Source organism: Agelaius phoeniceus, chromosome 30, assembly GCF_051311805.1.
Source record: "Agelaius phoeniceus isolate bAgePho1 chromosome 30, bAgePho1.hap1, whole genome shotgun sequence".
Classification (NCBI taxonomy): Eukaryota; Metazoa; Chordata; class Aves; order Passeriformes; family Icteridae; genus Agelaius; species Agelaius phoeniceus.
Window position 1 is genome coordinate 5,702,440 of NC_135294.1, and position 17,755 is coordinate 5,720,194.

Here is a 17,755-nt window from a genome sequence, read left to right on the forward strand (position 1 = left end):
GGATGGGCTTTAAGGTTCCTTCCAACCCAAAAAATTCCATTATTCCCTCCCTTATTTACACCCATGATCTCACCCCTTTCCAGCCCGTTTTTGTACCTCTCTGGTTCTTATCAGTCGACCTCCAGCAATTGAAGAGGGAAATTAATTGGAACTTCCCAAAACCAGCTTTGGTTTGCTCCAAGGAGAAGGCCAGGGCCTTAGCAACCAACAATTTAATCGGGAAAAGGAATTCTATCTGCATTGAGAGAGGGAACATTTTTTCTTCGTGGAGAAAATCAATTTTTTTGTGGCTCCTTTTCTGCATGGGAACTCTGAGGTGCAGGCTCAGGAGAACAAATCCCTCCCGCTCCACACGAAAAATGCATTTATTGAGGCTGCCCAGGTGTAACAGCACTCGTTGGTTTGATGGCCACAGCTGTCCATTTTTGATGGAAAATTTGTGCTGATTTCACGGTGGCTGCTTGGAGAAAAGTCACCACACGTTACGGTTGTTTCATAGCTGGGGGGCAAGTGGAGAAAATTATTTAATTAGGTCTCTGTAATAACAGCTCCATTTCCAAATGGCCGCCCATGTGTATTAGCAGGGAAGGATTTCAATTACTCTGTTTCCTTTAATTCTGGGATTTTAACACTGGTGGAGGCAGAGAAAGGCTGAGATCAAAACCTGAACCGGGAACTCTTTGTCCACAGAATGTATTGAATATTTTAAATTAACGTGTCCGTGGATGCATGGAGCATTTCACACTTCATCTATCTCCCTGCAGCCACAGCCACGTGCAAAACCCAAGCCCAAACCAGAATGAGGGTTGGAATTCCAGATTCTCTAGAATTTTCCATCCCAGCCCCTCCCAGGCAGGGATTCCTTCCCCATATCCCGTCTAACCCTGTCCCCTGGCAGTGGGAAACCATTCCCCCTTTTCCTACCCCAGGTCTGGACTCCACAACCCAAAATCCCTTCACGGAGTTCAAAGTTTCACATGTACAACACGAGAACATCAAAGCTGTTTTATTTAAGAATACGTGGAACCGGAATGCTGTGCAGTTAATGAACATCCTGGTGGGAGGACACAGGAGGAACGAGGCAGACCCAGGAGGAGTTAAACAGCACCTGAGCAGGTGGGGAGCTCAGCCATGTGTGTCTGTGTGTTTCCCAGGCTCTAAAATCAGGATTTATTTTATTTTATGCACCTGCAATGTGTCATTTTTTTATTGTTCGCTTCTCTTCCTGCGCTGTGTCTCTCTCTCTCCCCTCAGCTGGCTTTGTTGGGAGCTCTCTGTTCCTGACAGCCTTCCCCTGGGAGCAGCTGGTGCAGGGGAGACAGAGGTTGTGTTCTCTCCTCTCCAGTCTTTCCCTGGCTGTGTTTTCCCTGTCGGATGACGGATGTCACCAGGCCCTTGTGGCAGCCCTCAGCGTCCTGGCACACCCTGAATTGATGCCTGTCCTCTTTTGCCCCCCCTTTCCCCCAGCTCTCCACTCCTCACCGAGCAGTTTTCCACCTGGATGAGGGGAAATGCTCTCAGAATCTCTCATCAGAGGCAGAACCATCCCGGCATAATTGGAGGGACTGGAAAAGGATCATTTTGTGTTTCTTTTCTCCCCTAATTTACTGACAACTGTGGCAGCTGGGAGTGAGGGTTGAATCACCTCCCTGAGACTCCACGTTTCAATGATATTTTTATTATTTCCCATTAATCTGTCCAAGACAGGGGAGGAGGCTTTCAAAGCTCCACAGATGGAGCAGAACACCCAGGGGCCCGTGATTTTCAGTGGGAAACGAGCATTTAACTGCTCCTTTGTGCCTTTGAAAGCCTTCTCTGCTCAGGTTCTCCCCATGGTGGAACCAGCCCTGGTGTGGTTTAGTCCTTGTTACCTTAATTTGAGGAGAAAAATCCTTCCAAAGGTAACTTGATGTGGTTCATCCCCGTCCACGTGGGGAGGATGGTTCTGATCATCGAGGCTGTTTAATGTGCCCTGACAAAAGCATCACAAGACCCAAGAGTGGGAACCTGAAAGCAGCCAAGTTCAGGCCAGACGTGGAATTTATATTTTAAACAGTGTTGAGTTGTTAACCCTGGAAATAACTTGACAGATTCTCTCTCACCGAGTTAAATTGGTGGTGGCTGATGCTCGTTGCACGGGGGGACCGGACCAGACCCAGCCTCATCACGTTAATGATCCCAAAGTGATGCTGGATGTTTGGAGCTACAGAGCTTCTGGGGCAGGAGCTGGATCTTCCCTGTGCTGTTCTTTTGGATGAATCTGATTTTTCAGGGCTAATTAGGCTGTGCCTGAGACAGCACTTTAGTGCTTTGTGCAGACGGTGAAAGTTGAGGTCAAGTAGATCGAAAAGAGGTTGGACCGTGACGCGAGCATTTCCCGCTGCTGCTGTTATAAACACCAGAAAAAGCAGGATTATTACCAGATCTTGGGGGTTTTTTCAGATTTTTTATGTGCCTCTTAAAGCATTTTCTGATGCCCTAAAAAGCAGCTGAACTTTGCTGAAACCCCTCCCATGCCGTAGAAGCGGAGTAAATCCAGCTGTGCTTGTTGTTCTCTGCATCGAGCGCAATGTCAGCCTCATTTCCTCCCTCTGCCTCAGCCCTTCTCCAGGGACATCTTTTGGGAAAATCACTTTGTGCTGCTCTGTGTGACACTCCAGACCTGCAGCCACCATGGCCAAATCATTATTTCAAGGACAAGGGGGGCTGAACTTGCCATTGACTTGAGACTCTGCTGGAATTTCACTGCCAGCCCCGGTCTTCAATAGGAACTTATCTCTGTGCCACTGCAGATTTTAATGGAATTCGTGTCACAGCAATAATAGGGTCAGGCTCAGCCTGTCCCAGCACTGCCAGCAAGGTTTAGTTTATTTAGTTTTATTTTCACAGCCACCAAAACTCTTAAATAGAGTTTATCTGATGGGACCTCCACGGGGAAGGTGATGGCGCCTTGGAAAGGGAAACTAAAGTCAGGTTCCTACAAGAAAACTCCCATCACAGTCCCCTGCTAGTCCCAGCCTCAGCAGAAAAGTGGGAATTTGGTGAGTGGTGAAACACAGAAACGTTGGTCCTGGCTTTGCTGCTGGCAGCAGGTCAGAGTTTTCCAGGGGGATTCACCCAGGGGTGAGAGCTGCCTCTGAGGTGAATGAATCATGGAATCATTAAGGGTGGAAAAGACTTTTAGGATCCCTGGAAGTGTTCAAGGTTGGATGCCTTTGGAGCAACCTGGCGGAGTGGGAGCTGTCCTTGCCCACGGCAGAGGGTGGAACTGGGTGATCTTTAAGGTCCCTTCCAACCCAAACTATTCCATGATTCCATTCTATGAAATGATGGCTGACCCTCTGTCCCGCTTAGTTCAAGTGTTATTTGTCTAAGCTGCTTTTATTGTTCTTTTTCCTTGGTGTTGTGTACGAAATTGTCAGCGTCTGTTTGTACACTTTGCATGCCTGGCCTCAGGCCAGGAAGAAGCTTCTGGTCCCTCCTGAGCTCATATCTTTAAATTTGCAAGGAGGAACAAACCCTCCAAGGAATCCCCCCACGGTCGGCGAGTGCCTGGGGCTGTTTACTGTGACAAATGGATTTGTGCAGCGCGTCCTGGCACTCGGCTCCCCGCGGACACCGCGGCAGCAAAAGGGGGAAGAAACCATTTCCAAGTCCTCAGATATTCCCTCCTGCAGCACCTGGCTGTGCTTTGAGAGACAAAAGGTGCGCGAGAGGTCACGGAGCTGCTGCGGCTCAATTGAAGATGTTTTTGTCAGGTGATTGAGGGGAGGTTTCAGACCTCCAGCATCAAAAAGGCACCGGTTAGACAGGATGGAACGGGCGGAAGTGGATGTGGGCAGCTTTGGGAATATTTGCAGGATCGGGGGCACTGTTTTGCTGTTTGTTGGGTTGGGTTGGAAAGAATGGTTGGGTTGGAAGGAATGGATGGGTTGGAAAAGTGATTGACTTGGAAAGGATGGTTGGGTTGGAAAAGTGATTGGGTTGGAAAAGTGATTGGGTTGGAAAAGGTGGTTGGTTGGAATGGGCAGTTGGGTTGAAGAGGGTGGTTAGGTTGGGAAGAATGGATGGGTTGGTAATGATGGCTGAGTTGGAAATATTGGGTTGGGTAAGAAAGATTGGTTGGGTTGGAAAGAATGGATGGGTTGGAAAGAATGGATGGGTTGGAAAGGGTGGTTGGGTTGGAAAGGGTGGTTGGGTTGGAAAGAATGGATGGGTTGGAAAGGGTGGTTGGGTTGGAAAGAATGGATGGGTTGGATGTGACATCTTTGCAGTGACGTGGGAGGGTCTCTCCTCCTGTCTGACCTTCCCCTCCCGCCTGGATCATCTGAACCCCTCCAAACTCTGCCAGGCTCTGTGCGCTGAGTAGAATCTGGGTTTGATAAAGCCCGAGTGCCTCTGGGTGGGACACCAAGGCAGAGCCAAGGCACGTCATGAACCACGTTGGCCCAGGAGGAGACTCTCAGTGGGCTTTGGTTAACAACAACTCTTGGTGCCGCTGATATCTCTCATCCAAGGATATGCAAATATTCACTGATTGAGAAATTCCCCGCACTCGCCGCCGTGGCAGCTCCTTGTTTGTTTTTGTGTCGTGCGAGAGCTTCTGAAGGTCACATCTCAGCAGCTCCAGACTTGAGGGAATGTTCTGCACATCAAAGAGAGGAACCTGAGTGGCTGGGAGAGAAAAACACCGGCCTGGAAATGCCAGAATGGAGAGGGAAGGGAAGGGAAGGGAAGGGAAGGGAAGGGAAGGGAAGGGAAGGGAAGGGAAGGGAAGGGAAGGGAAGGGAAGGGAAGGGAAGGGAAGGGAAGGGAAGGGAAGGGAAGGGAAGGGAAGGGAAGGGAAGGGAAGGGAAGGGAAGGGAAGGGAAGGGAAGGGAAGGGAAGGGAAGGGAAGGGAAGGGAAGGGAAGGGAAGGGAAGGGAAGGGAAGGGAAGGGAAGGGAAGGGAAGGGAAGGGAAGGGAAGGGAAGGGAAGGGAAGGGACCCTCTGGAGCTGTGAATCCAGGAGGTGTGAAGGAATAGGAATGATGATAAGAGGTTCTTACAGCAATGAAGATGAAGGAATAGACAGACCCTCTGTACATGTTGAGACCGACAAAACTGACACAAATAGGCAAACTGATTAAAAAAAAAAAGAAGTGAAGATTTCGTGGAAAGTCAGTGTAGTGGCACACTGGGAACAGAACTGATGTGTTCCCATCTGGGATTCCCATATTTTAAAGCCAAGCCCAACCTTTTAGGACCAGGTCTCCCAGCTGGTGCGAGCTGCTGTACATGAAGCAATGTCAAATTACGCTTGCTGCAGATCTCTTGATCGGGATCTACGGTGGCAATTTTTCACGCTCACCATTCATATTTGGGGATTAATTAACAATTCGTGGTTCCTATAAAGAATATTGTCAAGCATTTAATGGCTCATTGAGTTCAGCAGGATTTCGAGCTTCTCTCTTACGATTTCCACAGAACGGTTATTGTGATTTGTGACTCGGAGTGAGCTGTGAGCAGACCAGGAGCATTTCTGGTTTTACCCTGTGACAAATGGCCTTTAATTGGCTTTACACGGATTTTGCTTGGTGAGATGAGGCAGATGAAGGGAGGAGATACAGTGGAGTTATTTTTAAAAATATAAAAGAGGTGGTTTTGTCCTGTCGGGTGTTCCACGGGTGCTTTTCAACTTTATCAGCAAGGGTGAGTATTTAAAATTAATTCCTGCACGTGTTAGACCACTGGTTTTGCATCTTCCTTCATGAAGATGTTTGAGTCAAGGTCTTGAACGCTCTGGAAGTGTTTAAAAAATGTGTGGATGAGGCATTTGTTTATATGGTTTGGCTGGGAGAAGATTTGGGCTCCATGACCTTAGAGGGCTTTTCCAATGATTTAATGATAATGTGATTTTGTACCAAAAAAAAAAATCCCTCCAGGTACTGCCTAACTCAGCTTGTTGGCTGTTGAATATTTCTGAAAATGTTCATTATTCCAGTGAGAAGTGTGGACTGTCTGGAGTGAATAATCCCAGCTGTGGCTGCAATGGCCTGGGGTGCTCCTGGAATGATTAATTGTTCGAGTAAGTCTTTGTAACTCACTGCTCTGCATTTATTTCCAGGGAGAAAAAAAAATGCATTTTTGAGAGAGTAAATTTCACCTTTCTTAAGGTACAGGTTCCTGTGCTGGGGAATCCTCTCAGAATCTGCTCTGTGTGAGGGTCTGAGAGTGGCCAAGAGGGGCGAGGGGCATTTTTCGATCTGCTGATATTCCTTATCCCTCATATTTTCACAAGATTTGGCGTGTGGGCCACAAGATGCTCAGAGCTGAGGCTGACCAGGATGACAGAGAGAAGGAGCGAGGGACTCTTTGAGATTGATCCAGTTTACAGAAAATTTTAGGGTTTTGCCACCCGCACAGAGCTGTGGCTTTAAACCAAAAGAGAAAAGGTTTGGACTAAAAATTGGGAAAAATTTCTTCCCTGTGAGGGTGGGGAGGAGCTGGGATGGAATTCCCTGGGATAATGGGAGGTGTCCCATGGCAGTGGAGTTGGTCTTTAAGGTCATTTCCAACCCAAACCACGCTGGGATTCTATTAAAAAAAACTTTACAGAGAGCATGGGGGGAATTGAGAGCCTGGAAGTGTTATTGGGGATGGAAAAGCTGGAATTGGGTATGTGAGAGGCTGGCAGGGATTGCCAGCAGGAATTCCTCCTGATCCCCTGATCCATGGCTGCAATTTCCCAGTTTCTCATCCCTCTCTGTTGCGGATGAAGGAACTGCACCCAACTCCCTTTGGCTCCTCAGGGTCTCAGCTCGGTGAGGTGTGGAGCATTAAATAATTCAGGGTCCTCAGCATCTGCACTGAGTGCTCACAGCATTCCAACGAGCCTGTGCCGAGGGATCAGGGGGAAAAAAAAAAACCAATTTCCCAAAGTAGATTTTTGGCAACGGATCTGCTAAATCTTGAGCAACTTTCTCGTGCTGAATGGTGAAGCCAATTTGCAAATTCCTGGCGCGGAGGTGATTTCCTTGGGCCATTGTCACCTGCTGCCAACGAGGGAATAAAAAAACCCCAGAGGGGGGAAAGAAAAACCCTCATGGAAATATTCTCATTGATGTTCTGGCTTTGCTGAGGGAGGAGAGGAGCTGAGGTGTGTGGAGGTGGGAAGTTTATCTGGGTGAAAAGACAGGGGAGAGGTGTTCTCCCCGACATTTTACACTCTGATTTTGGAGCCAGGCTCATGCGGTGATGGAATTGTAAAACCAAGATTTTGGATCAGGATTTGCTTTGGCTTTATGGTCCCTCTCTCTCATGCCCACAAATAAATGAAATGTGTTTCCTTATTCCCCTCAACAATTAATAAAAGAAGCCCAGAAGCTTAAAAACCAGAGATGTAACTGATAAAGGGCTCATGTTTATCTTCCATCTGCCCAAAATCCCCAAGGGAGCTGGTGCCTGATCCAACCTGTCCTGCAGGTCTGGTATCTTACTGAGAGCCTTCAGCTGGTGGCTGATTCCTGGGTGGCAGCAGAGCCTCCCCCTCGCCCTGTTTTCAGTCTCTGCCAGGAATAAGCAGGTTTTGGGTTTAGTTTTATTTATTTTTTATTTATTTTTCCTGCTTCGTTCTTTTTCTTTTTTTTTTTTTTTTTTCCCCTCATCAGTCATTGCAGAGGCTCTGGTGGGGGCTGCCCTGACACAAACACTGCACTGACATCGATTTCCTTGATGCTTGAGGATGCAGAAAATAGGAGAGACACGTTTTCCTACAATATTGAAAAGCCTCTTCAGCCCAAAGGCACAGAGCCCAGTGGTGGAAGCCTCTCTGGGTTAGGCTGGGAGGGAAAGCATCACACCCAGCTGGGCAGAGCTGAGCCACAGTGGCTTTTCCTGTCTCCTTTTGCTTTCATAGGATCACAGAACCCCCAAATTGTTTGGGTTGGAAGGACCTTAAAATCCTCTCAATTCTCTCATGCCATGGCAGGGACCCTTCCCACTGTCCCTGGCACTTCCAGGGATCCAGGGGCAGCCACAGCTGCTCTGGGAATTCCATCCCAGCCCCTCCGCACCCTCACAGGGAAGAATTTCTTCCCAATATCCCATCTCTGCCTTCCCTCTGGCAGTGGGAAGCCATTCCCTCTTGTCCACTTTGGTTTCCCCCTTCCCACTTTGATTTGCCCCTTCCCCACTTTGATTTTCCCTTCCCAACTTTGATTTCCCCCTTGCCCACTTTGATTTTCCCTTCCCAACTTTCATTTCCCCCTTTGTCCACTTTGATTTCCCCCTTTGTCCACTTTGGTTTCCCCCTTCCCACTTTGATTTGCCCCTTCCCCACTTTGATTTTCCCTTCCCAACTTTCATTTCCCTCTTTGTCCACTTTGATTTTCCCTTCCCCACTTTGATTTCCCCTTCCCCACTTTGGATTCCCCTTCCCAACTTTCATTTCCCCCTTTTTCCACTTTGATTTCCCCTTTGTCCACTTTGATTTCCCCCCTTTCCACTTTGGTTTCCCCCTCTTCCACTTTGATTTCCCCCTTTCCCACTTTGATTTTCCCCTCCTTCTCACTCCCACTCCCAAACTGGCTCCCCACAAAAATCCCATCACCTGGGCTGGGTGCCAGCTCGTACATAACTTAAATTCTTCATTTTGGGGTTCATGGCTGTGTCTCAGTGCAAACCTGCTTTAAATTTCCCCCAAATGTTCCTCGGCACCATCAGAAAATCTCCTTCCTCCCCAAAGGTGAGTGTGCTGCTCCCCTGCCCCAGCGGTGCAGTTGGGCTCTGATAATGCAGAATTCAGGATTTTTTAAAGCACAGAGTTGGTTGGGGTTTTTTATTTTTTCGTTGAATTCCATGGGCACAGCAGAGCTGCTCAGAGCAAACCCAATCCATCTCCTGTGAAATGAACTCAGTCATCCTTCGGTTTATTGAGTGAGAGGGAATACAAAACAAATCCACAAATGTCAAAAGCGGTCTACGAGGCATCATTCCATTCCTTTCTCCATTTGTTTCCCTGATTAAAATGATTTTTAACTGATTCCCCTCTTAATTTTATACAACAAAATATAAATTCACTTGAATATCCTCCACAGCCCCCCTGCCAAAGTTTGCGCTTGGTCAAATTTCCTGGAAAGAGGGGAGGAAATGACTGGGAGGGACTTGGCTGAGTCACCTCTGGAGCACCGCGGAAATCTCTTTGCTGGATCTGCAGGAACGTGACCAGGAAAACTCTTCTTGCTCCATTAAATTCACCTGTGGGTTCCTACTGGTTTTAACGGGCTGGCAAAGCGGTGATCCAGTGATTTCTTTCCAGATGGGAAGGGTTTGTCTTTTCTCCGCGATTTTCTGCCCATCAGCTTTTGCTGGAAGCGTTGGGCTGAGGATTTCTGTGGGAACAGGGAATTGTAGGAACATGGAATGGTCTGGGCTGGAAGGGACCTTAGGGACACCTCCCAGGCCGTGTCCAAGCTGGCCTGGGGCATTCCAGGGATGGGGCAGCCAGAGCTTCTCGGGGAAATCAGGATCTCACCCCTCCTCTGTGCAGCCAGCAGGGTCTGTTCTGTTTCCTGACTGAACCAATATTCCTGGTTCAGTCATATCCCAATATTCTGTTCTGTTTTCCTGATTGGACCAATATTCCTGGTTCAGTCATATTCCAATATTCTGTTCTGTTTTCCTGAACTGGACCAATATTCCTGGTTCAGTCATATTCCAATATTCTGTTCTGTTTCCTGAGTGAACCAATATTCCTGGTTCAGTCATATTCCAATATTCTGTTCTGTTTTCCTGACTGGACCAATATTCCTGGGCAGGATGTGGAAGGATTTCCAGGATTAGAAATGGGTCCTTTCAGGGGGTTACAAACTGTTTTTCCACTCTCCCAGAAACATCTGCAATGGCTTTTCCAGCATCGTCCGGGGAGACTGGGGCAGGACCAGCATTCCAACCCAGATTATCCAACTCAGTCTCGTGTCTTTATCCACATCCAGGCCCTAATTCCCATAAAATCTCCTGGTGAGGGGGTAGCTGAGGTCACCCCAAAGCCTGGGTGGCTCTGGGCGTTCTTTGCACCGTGGAAATGAGGAATAGAGTGAGCACACAATGGGGAGGGAGACGGAGAAGGGCGATCGTGCTGAGGCAGGGAAGATAATTCTGGAAAAACCTTTTTCCTCTGCTGAGGCCATTGTTGTTCCATCAAATCCAATATCCTGGAATGAAAAGAAGGCCTTAAAAAGTTGAAATTGAGGAGTGATGAATGAAGAGGCGCCAGATATTTCATTTAAGGAGCTGGATTTAATGAAGGCACCGTTAGGAATTTTCCCCCATTCATTTTAGAGTCCGCTCTGAAATTTGGGGGGAAATCTGAGCATCTGCAGAGATCCAGGTGAGAGTGGAAGGTCCAAGCTTTTGTGCTGGGATTTGGAGCAGCCTCAGGAGCTCTTTTCTCCCTCTGCCAAGGCCACCAGGCCAGGTGACAGCTGTGTCCCTTTGTCCCCTCTGCCCAGCCACCCCCGGGCCCAGAGCTGGCAGAGCCCTGCAGGACGCCTGGGCAAATTCCATGCAATCCCAAAGCCAGCATCAGAGGGTAAATGAAGGCTTAATTAAAAGCTGACATAGGAAGGGAAATTAAATTAATGTCCTAATTAATGCTCCGGGTTTAGTCCAAATGGGAAACTTTCTGATTCTGCTTTCCCTGTTGCGGCTCCACACTCACCTCTGGGCACTGATGGATTTAGGCTCATTTGGCCCCAGTCCTGGAAAACATCCTCATTAAAAATTGTGTCCAAGCCCACATTTAATTCTCTTCCTGTCGTGGTTAATTGCAGGCCTAGATAGGGACGAATTTAGGGATGGGATCAAAAAAGGTGGAGCTGTTGGGAAAATTCTGCATAATGGTCCCAAATGCTGATTTGACTCAAAAACCTTCACTTACTGACCTGTATTAGAATAAAGTCCATTAAATTAATAATGGATTGAGTTCATCAGAATCCCAGTGGTTCTTTTATCTCAGTAATTTGAGTGGAATTGGGATTTTTGAATCATGACTTCCCTAGGATGGAGAAGAACCCCAGAGCAGGGAGGTTTCCATGAAGGAAATGAGAAAAGGAGAATCCTTGGAAGGACTGAGCACATTCTCATGTCCAAGGTTCATTGAAGAAGAAGAAGAATCAAAAGGATCCCAGAGCAGTGAGGTTTCCATGAAGGAAATGAAGAAAGGAAAATTATTGGAAGGATTGAGCACATTCTCATTTCCAAGGTTCATTTCCTGGCCTTGGCCCTTTCCAGGGATGTGGCAACCACAGATTTTTTTTGTATGACACCACTTTACCTCCGTCTTTTTAAGGTGTGAGGAGCCACATGAGTCAAATTCTTGGCAGCTGTTGGCGTCAGAGAGGAGGAATCTGCATTCCCAGCACCACACCCACCCCTTTAATCCCTCTGGATTCACATCAAATGCGTCCTGACAAGGTGAGCTTGGGCAGGAGAGCTCATGAGGTTATGGGAGGCAGGGAAAAAAATGTGCTTATCAAATCAAAGCCAACTTCAGAGCTCTTCCTTGTCTGATTTGCCGTTTGGGTGGGGCCCTCACAGCTTTATTCTGAGTTCCCAGAGGTTTTTTTCTCCACGGGGAGACAAACAGGCATCAAAAATCGGGATGCTCATTCATCTCAGAGTTCTGCTTTAAGAAAAAATTTAATGTTTTCATATTTATCAAGAAAAATGCCACGAGAGTGAGAAATCACCTCAGTAGGTGGCAGCAGCTCCCTTGGAATCAGGTTTGGAGGGAAAATCGATGGGAGCTCTGGGAGAGGAGGAGCTCCTTGGGCGTTATTGATCCAGGACTGAGGGATGGCTCTCCCCGCCTGGGGCGAGCAGTTTTCTCTCCCCACTCCGTTTTTCACCCTTTTAGCTTTAATAAAAATTGGCGCTGCAAGTTTGAGAGTCTGGATTTGGTTTGTAAAGCTCAGGCTGAAGTTCTGATGGATCAAACTGAGGTTCTGATGGATCAAATTGAAGTTTTGATGGGTCAAATTGAGGTTCTGATGGGTCAAACTGGATGGATCAAACTGAGGTTCTGATGGGTCAAACTGAGGTTCTGATGGATGAAATTTAAGTTCTGATGGATGAAATTGAAGTTTTGATGGATCAAACTGAGGTTCTGATAGATCAAATTGAAGTTTAGATGGGTCAAATTGAGGTTCTGATGGGTCAAACTGGATGGATCAAACTGAGGTTCTGATGGGTCAAACTGAGGTTCTAATGGATGAAATTTAAGTTCTGATGGATGAAATTGAAGTTTTGATGGATCAAACTGAGGTTCTGATGGGTCAAACTGAGGTTCTAATGGGTCAAATTGAGGTTCTGATGGATCAAACTGGATGGATCAAACTGAGGTTCTGATGGGTCAAACTGAGGTTCTAATGGATGAAATTTAAGTTCTGATGGATGAAATTGAAGTTTTGATGGATCAAACTGAGGTTCTGATAGATCAAATTGAAGTTTAGATGGGTCAAATTGAGGTTCTGATGGATCAAACTGGATGGATCAAACTGAGGTTCTGATGGATCAAAGTGAGGTTCTGATGGCTCAAACTGAGGTTCTGATGGATCAAACTGAGGTTTTGGTGGGTCAAATTGAGGTTCTGATGGATCAAACTGGATGGATCAAACTGAGGTTCTGATGGATCAAACTGAGGTTTTGGTGGGTCAAATTGAGGTTCTGATGGATCAAAAATTCACCTCCTGCAGGACTTTTAGAGATGGGAACTTTGGGAAAGCAGCAGCAGATGCTGCACCTGAAGGCTGGTCTGGGAGGGTGGAAGGGGATTATTCCTTTTCCCTCAGCTCTGGGACACGCATCCGGAGCTCCCAGTATGGACCCAGCAGATCCCCATCCCTGGCAGAGTCCAAGGCCAGGAGGATGGAGCTCGGAGCACCCTGGGATGGTCCCTGACCATGGCAGGGGTGGCACTGGATGGGCTTTAAGTCCCTTCCAACCCCAAACCCTTCCGTATTTCTGCGATTCCGTGATCCCATCCCTGCGTCAGCCACCCGGGAACGATCTCCTGGCCGTCAGAAATGTTCTTCCCCCCCCTCTCCAAATGTTCCACCAGCATCCCCCAAATGTTCCTTGCCCGTTTATCCAAGGACCCTTGGGAATTTCTGGGAACGAGGAGTCAACGAGCTGCCGAAAGCCACATTAATGGTGGAGGAATGAGCTGCCAGATGGGCTCCCTCGGCACTTGGGGAGTTTTATGGTTCCTCCAGACAGAAAATGCCTCGGGCAGTGCTGGAATCTGCATTCCAGCCAGCTGGGGGGGACTGAAAGTCAGGAAAAATCATCCACAAAATGAATTTTCCCTCTCGGCAAAGGAGGCTCTGGGTTTTCCAGGGCCAGGTGTCGGCTCCCTGTGCCCCCCACCCCCAGACTAGGAAGGAAAACAAGAGCCATAAAACACAGCTGGGAATGTCTGGAGACAAAGGGACATTTTGGAAAAAAAAAAAAAAAAAATTAATTCGGCTTTCCTAATTCAGAAGTGATGGAGGTGCTGAGCGAAACCACAGCCAGAAAAATCCAATAATTAATTCTGCTTTATTCCAGAGTTTCCTTGGGGGAATGCTGTGATCCATGTCCATGTGCATCCACCTGACAGGAAACTCAACGCTCCAGGTCCTGCACCTCGAACTGGCTGGCATTGATTTAGATATTCTGCAGAACAGAGCCTTTCCCTGGGAAAAAAAAAATTAAAATCCATGGATTAAATAGTGCTCTAAAAAATGGCCCTGGGTTTGTACTAATGAAAATGTGAATTATTCAGCTCCAAAAGACAGAGGAAAGCCCATGGTTCCTCATGGTTTTTGGCTTAAAATGGGTCAGGGACCTCAGGATTCTCTGGGAATTCAATCCCAGCCCCTCACAGGAAGAATTTCCCTCCTAAAATCCGATGTAAACTTGCCCTTCTCTCAGTTTAAACCCCTTTTGCCCTTCTGTGGGTGAAGAATTCCACCCTCCAAAGCAACCAACCCCTCACCCAACTTTGCTGTGACCCTCGGAGCTGCCTGCAAGCAGAGGGTGTTGTTCCATCAAAAGGGGATTCTCTTCAGTGGCCACACCATTGTTTCCCAGTCGTTCAGTAACTGAGGGATCTCAAATCTTGCTTTCATTTCAATCTCCCTTATAATTTCCATATTCTCAGAATCTTTTGCCAGGCAATCGCTTTTATAAGGCTTTCCTGTTTCACCTTCCCCTGGAGGACGGATCCGCCGCGGCTCCAGGCGAGGAGCGGGTGTGAGAAGTCGCACCCTGAGCGGGCTGAGGAGCTGCTGGAGGATCTTTCCAAGCCTCAAAACCGCCTTTTCCCTGCTCCTGCTTTCAGCCAGCACCTGTCAGGGCAGATCAGAGGAGGGAAGATGACGTGGAACGAAGGGAAGGAGTTCTGAGATGAGGATAAAGCCCCGCCGTGGCTCTGCTGGGTGTCAGATTTCTGCTTCGTGGCCTTGCCTTGTTAGCAAAGAAAAGGAAAAAAACAAAAAACCCCAACACCAGCAGGAAAATCAGCTCCTGGGTGACCCAGGCGTTTTCTTCCCAGGGAAAATGGGGATATTTCAAGTGAATTGCTTTTGAAAGCAAACTGCCACTTTTCAGCACCTCGTTGGTGGGGAGAAGGTGAAAGCTCCTTGCTCCCACACCTCCAGCCCCTGCTCAGCACTCATCCGAGATCCCAGGAGAATTCCAGGGAAATTCCCTAGAAAACTGTCCCAGTCCTTGGCACGGGCGTGTTTGAGATCCCAGGGCAGCATCAGCCAGGCTGGAGAGGGGCACTGGCAGGGAGAGGATGTGGGAGCGCCCCAGGTGAGAAACCTTTCCAAGCAAATCCCTCTGGGATATCTCAGGAAGGTTTGCAGAGCAAAATCTCGGAGCAATTTGGGAAATTCCAAAATTCCCAGAGGAGCTGTGGCTGCCCCAGAATCCCTGGAAGTGCCCAAGGGCAGGTTGGAGCAACCTGGGGCAGTGGAAGGTGTCCCTGCCCATGGTGGCACTTTCAAGGTCCCTTCCTACCCAAGCCATCCCAGGATTCTGTGATTTTTTCATCTCCGTGGGTGCAAATCCACAGATGGAGCTGGAATCGCTTCCAGGAAATTCCAGACTCAGTTCAGGGGTTTGGCCACAGAGTTTTGAGCCACAAAAAAGGCAGAACCCCCTGGTAAGGGGACAAGGGGACCTTGTCTGTGCAGCTCTAAATGGGAACGGCAACAATCTGGGAGCCCAGAATTAAGCTGGGCATTTCTTGGCATTTGGAAAGGCCTCAGGTTGTGCCAGGGGAGGCTGGAGTTGGATATTGGGATAATTTGGGATTATTTGGGATAATAAATAAGAAAGGGCAGCGGTGCAGTGGGGGGGTTTAACAGCCCTGGGGATGTGGCACTTGGGGACAAGGTCAGTGGTGGCCTGGGTGGTGCTGGGGAATGGTTGGACCCCATGACCTTAGAGGGCTTTTCCAATCCAAACAATTCCATGATTCCCTGATTTCTGTTGTGATTTTTCATGGTATAACTTAAGGGAAGAAGCAAAACCAGCTCCATCCCTGTCTGAGTAACTGAGGAGGCCCAGAGGGTGTGAAAATGCTGCCTAAGAATTCCAGGTCTCCTCTCAGAGCCAGTCCTCTGTGCAGGGCTCATTTTTGCTTCTGGAAACAACTTTGAGTTTGATTTTTTCACCTTCCTGGGAATTCTTTTCTTTGGAAACGGCTGGAATGGCCAAGTCCTTTTTCACTGTTTCACCAGAGTAAAAAATCGCTTTCCACAAACTCCCCCTTTTTTTCCTTTGAGGTTCCCTGGTTTTTATGCCAGTGAACCCACGCATTTCAAATCCCCATCCCAAGCTCTGGAGCTGATTTCCGTGGCAGATAGGAGCAGCAGTGCCCTGATCTCAGCCACGGTTTATTTTTATTTTTATTTTTATTATTTTTATTCCGGGGTTGTTTGTCACGCTGCCTGCACGGGGGGACTCACATTGCCGTGCTCTGGGGAGCTGTAACTCATCTTCTGTTTAATCCACTGTCTGTCACAAGCGTGGATTTAGGATGGAACACTCGGCCCCTCCTGACATCCTTCACAATCCTTTTCTCCGGGTGTTTTTTTTATTTATTCTGTGCTCTGTCCTTGGTTACCAACCAAAGAAAGTTGGGGTTTGCAGTCGGTGTCATCTGAGGGAAAGCTCTCCCTGTGGATTGAATTTGTGGGGTGTCTCATGGCAGGAAGGAGTGATGAATCTGACTCCCTGTTCACAGAAGGCAAATTTATTATTGTATTATATTTTATTGTATTTTATTATATTTTATTGTATTGTATTATATTGTATTGTATTATATTGTATTATATTGTATTATATTATATTATATTATATTATATTATATTATATTATATTATATTATATTATATTGTATTGTATTGTATTATATTATATTATATTATATTATATTATATTATATTATATTATATTATATTATACTAAAGAATACAGAAAGGATACTTACAGAAGGCTATAAAGATAATAATGAAAAACTCGTGACTCTTTCCAGAGCCCCGACACAGCTTGGCCCTGATTGGCCAATAAATCAAAATAAATCACAGCAGAAACCAATGAAACAATCACCCGTTGGTAAAAAATGTCCAACCACATTCCAAAGCAGCAGAACACAGGAGAAGCAAATGAAATAATTATTGTTTTCATTTTTCTCTCAGGCTTCTCAGCTTCCCAGGAGCAAAATCCTGGGCCAAGGGGATTTTTCCAGAAAATGTGAATGTGACACCTGTGGAACTGGGCTGCATGTGGAACTCGGACAGGATCCTGGGATATTAAAGGTGTCCAAGTGAGCAGCAGATTGTGCTGTCCCTCCTGGGTTGAGGAATTCCAGGATGGTTTGGGATGGAAGGGACCATAAGGATCATCTCATCCTACCCAGCAACAGAAATCAGGGATTCATGGAATTGTTTGGGTTGGAGGGTAGCTGAGGAACTCCAGGATGGTTTGGGATGGAAGGGACCATAAGGATTGTCTCATCCTACCCAGCAACAGAAATCAGGGAATCGTGGAATTGTTTGGGTTGGAAGGAAGTTGTGGAGCTCCAGGATAGTTTGGGATGGAAGGGACCACAAGGATCATCTCATCCTACCCCATGCCAGGCACACCCAGCAAGAGAAATCAGGGATTCATGGAATTGTTTGGGTTGGAGGGAATCTGAGGAACTCCAGGATGGTTTGGGATGGAAGGGACCACGAGGATCATCTCGTCCTACCCAGCAACAGAAATCAGGGATTCATGGAATTGTTTGGGTTGGAAGGAAGTTGTGGAACTCCAGGATAGTTTGGGATGGAAAGGGACCATAAGGATCATCTCATCCTACCCAGCAACAGAAATCAGGGAATTGTGGAATTGTTTGGGTTGGAGGGAAGTTGTGGAGCTCCAGGATGGTTTGGGATGGAAGGGACCACAAGGATCATCTCATCCTACCCCATGCCAGGCACACCCAGCAAGAGAAATCAGGGAATCATGGAATTGTTTGGGTTGGAAGGAAGTTGTGGAGCTCCAGGATGGTTTGGGATGGAAGGGACCCTGAAGATCGTCTCGTCCTACCCAGCAACAGAAATCAGGGAATCGTGGAATTGTTTGGGTTGGAAAAGTCACCTAAGGTCATCGTGTCCAGCCATTCCCCAGCACTCCTCTCATGGGAAGAAGGAAAAGCAAAAAGGAGGGGGAAAAAAAGAAGG

At 47.4% G+C, this 17,755-nt stretch overlaps 2 long non-coding RNA genes across 3 annotated transcripts in view; both read left to right on the forward strand.

Annotated features, from left to right (window-relative positions):
• LOC143696183 (uncharacterized) overlaps window positions 1-4,714 on the forward strand; it is a 33,903-nt gene extending 29,189 nt beyond the window's left edge. Inside the window, exons 2-4 of the long non-coding RNA XR_013185624.1 lie at window positions 930-1,116; window positions 3,509-3,705; window positions 4,518-4,714. This is a non-coding gene — a long non-coding RNA (uncharacterized LOC143696183). The remainder of the gene's footprint in view (window positions 1-929; window positions 1,117-3,508; window positions 3,706-4,517) is intronic.
• Window positions 4,715-5,003: 289 nt separating this feature from the next.
• On the forward strand, window positions 5,004-16,267 carry LOC143696169 (uncharacterized). 2 transcript variants are annotated; one of them, XR_013185602.1, is made up of 4 exons: window positions 5,004-6,066; window positions 11,039-11,241; window positions 11,329-11,453; window positions 13,587-16,267. It is a non-coding gene; the product is annotated as an uncharacterized LOC143696169 (long non-coding RNA). The 2 variants fall into 2 exon arrangements; XR_013185601.1 differs by lacking the exon at window positions 11,039-11,241.
• Window positions 16,268-17,755: the final 1,488 nt, after the last annotated feature.